Source organism: Aplysia californica, unplaced genomic scaffold (assembly GCF_000002075.1).
Source record: "Aplysia californica isolate F4 #8 unplaced genomic scaffold, AplCal3.0 scaffold00055, whole genome shotgun sequence".
NCBI classification, from domain to species: Eukaryota; Metazoa; Mollusca; class Gastropoda; order Aplysiida; family Aplysiidae; genus Aplysia; species Aplysia californica.
Window position 1 is genome coordinate 1,516,489 of NW_004797325.1, and position 2,319 is coordinate 1,518,807.

The following is a 2,319-nucleotide window of genomic DNA, read 5'->3' on the forward strand; positions in this document are numbered from 1 at the left end:
AAGTCCCATCAAACTATGGGCTATTCGCAATTAAAATTTTGGGTTACATGAAATCACCCTAGTTTTATCGTCGTTTGACCAAGGCCTGTTGATTGCCACACTGGTCTTGACTTCGTTTCCACACTTTGTCAAACTGCGAAATTGGAAATGCTTGTTATAAAAAATGCCCGGGGACATACAGCTGGGTGCGTCTGCACATACGAGATAGGAACTATCGTAGCTTCTTGTGATAGGAAGTAACTATCGTGGCTTCTTGGGTGGTGTTGTGTAAGCAGTGTAGACCAGTGGCTTAACCCAGATCCCTGAGGTAGATAGATAGATCGATAAATCGATAGATATATATATAGAAGGGTGGGTACCTGCACTCAAGTGTGATGATATCAGATGGGGCTTTGACCTTGAATCTCACAGCACCGCAATGGCATCCACCTTTGTGTTCTACCAAATGAGCCATGGCTTGTTAAGGCAACCCAAATAAAACAAGAGAAGATTGTATATATTAATATAATGATATACCGTTCATAATTTTTATATATTATTATTATATTATTTGTAACGGGTGTCAAAAAAGGACCCATTTAAAGGGTCGTCTCTGCATTAATTCCAATAAAACTTTGAAAATATAAAATTCAACCAGACGGACGTCAAGTTTGTAAATATGAAAAAAATCAACTTGTTCAAGAAATATTGAGTGGATCGCAAAACTCTACTTCTTAGAAGCGTTCTGCGGCAGGTTCGTGATCGACTCGTTCTGATTTCAGGACAAGAACACGATAGCTACATCAGATGGGTATAATCTCACTATGCTGAGAAAATTTAGGAGAATTTTGGGAAGTAGATTAGAAAGTGTTATGCTGTACTAGTGTGATTCCAGCGAGATGGGACCGCACCCCACACGCTAAATAAATAAAAGTGCCCCTTGTTTGGTAGCAAGAAAGGGTTGGGGAACGCCTTATAAGCCGAAAGTTTACAGATGAATGATCACCACATACGCCTTCCCAATTTGACCCCCTTCAATAACGACCTTTCGTTGTCTTTGGTTTAGTTTTGTTGGGGGTTTTTTCGTTCTGTTTTGTTTTTGTTGGGGTTGTTGGTTTTTTTTTTTTTGGGGGGGGGGGGGGGGGGTTATGACAGGCAGAGTGTTCAGAAACAACTAACAAATAGTGGAACAGTTGAAACTTAATGTTGAACAGATCGTTCAAGGAATCGACCCAGAAACATGCCAAGGAGTTTTTCAAAATTCCCAGTGGCGTATAGGGGCTTGTATGGAAAGAAACAGTTAACATCTGGGGATTGAAATAGCCCTCACCTTCCTGGGTTTATTTGGTAGTGGCAATAACGTTGTAGGAATATTCTCTTCATTGCACGCATTTTAATAGTGATGATTTGAAATGGAACGTATGGTTGATTTTATCAAATGCAATTACAAAAATTTGCGTTTCACTCAATTTTGGTTAAGAAATTTTAAAAACTTGATATTTTTCGAACAAGTTGGTTGATTTCATTTTCATAATTTTTCATACGGACAAAATTTAATGTACCCCCGCCTGGTTGAATTTTATTTCTTCGGAAGTTTTGTTGAAATTGGTCCAAAGATTACAGAGACATGTCTCTGTAAATGGGCCCCTTTTTCGACTCCTTGTAAATAAATATTTATATCATTCATGCATGTTGTCAATGTTGGCTAGTTCAAATATGGCCTTCTTGTCAGTCTGTCTGTCTGTCAATCCATCCTTTCCTCTACTTATCTTTTATTTTAACCTAGCTAACTACCTACAATTATAGTACCTACCAACCTACCTACCTACCTACCTATCTACCTACCTACCTACCTACCGACCTACCTACATACCTACCTTCCAACCTGCTACCTACATATCTTCCTACAAATCTACTTCCTTGTCTATCTGTCTGTCTGTCTGTCTGTCTGTCTGTCTGTCTGTCTGTCTGTCTGTCTGTCTGTCTGTCTACCTGTCTGTCTGTTTGTCAGTCAGTCGATTTGTCAATACCAGTGAATACTATCATCAACTCATTTATTCTATCTATCTATCTATCTATCTATCTATCTATCTATCTATCTATCTATCTAGCTATCTAGCTATCTATCTATCTATCTATCTATCCAACTTACCAGTGAACGAACAATGCAATGACACTGTTTATCCCTAGTATAGTACTAGTACGTCTCCCTGTTTCTGTGATTCGAGTCGGCACTGATGACAAGCTTGTCCCACACCAGCTTCCTTCATTATGGGTATTATCGCGGGCTGGGGGTTTGGTTTTTGTCTCTTTCCTCATTAGAGAGAGAGAGAGAGAGAG

At 39.2% G+C, this 2,319-nt stretch overlaps 1 non-coding gene across 1 annotated transcript in view; it reads right to left on the minus strand.

Annotated features, from left to right (window-relative positions):
- LOC101845833 overlaps window positions 1–2,249 on the minus strand; it is a 4,352-nt gene extending 2,103 nt beyond the window's left edge. Inside the window, exons 1-2 of the transcript XR_004858262.1 lie at window positions 2,132–2,249; window positions 360–456 (exon numbers count right to left, since the gene is read on the minus strand). This is a non-coding gene — a transcript (uncharacterized LOC101845833). The remainder of the gene's footprint in view (window positions 1–359; window positions 457–2,131) is intronic.
- Between the last annotated feature and the right edge of the window lie 70 nt (window positions 2,250–2,319).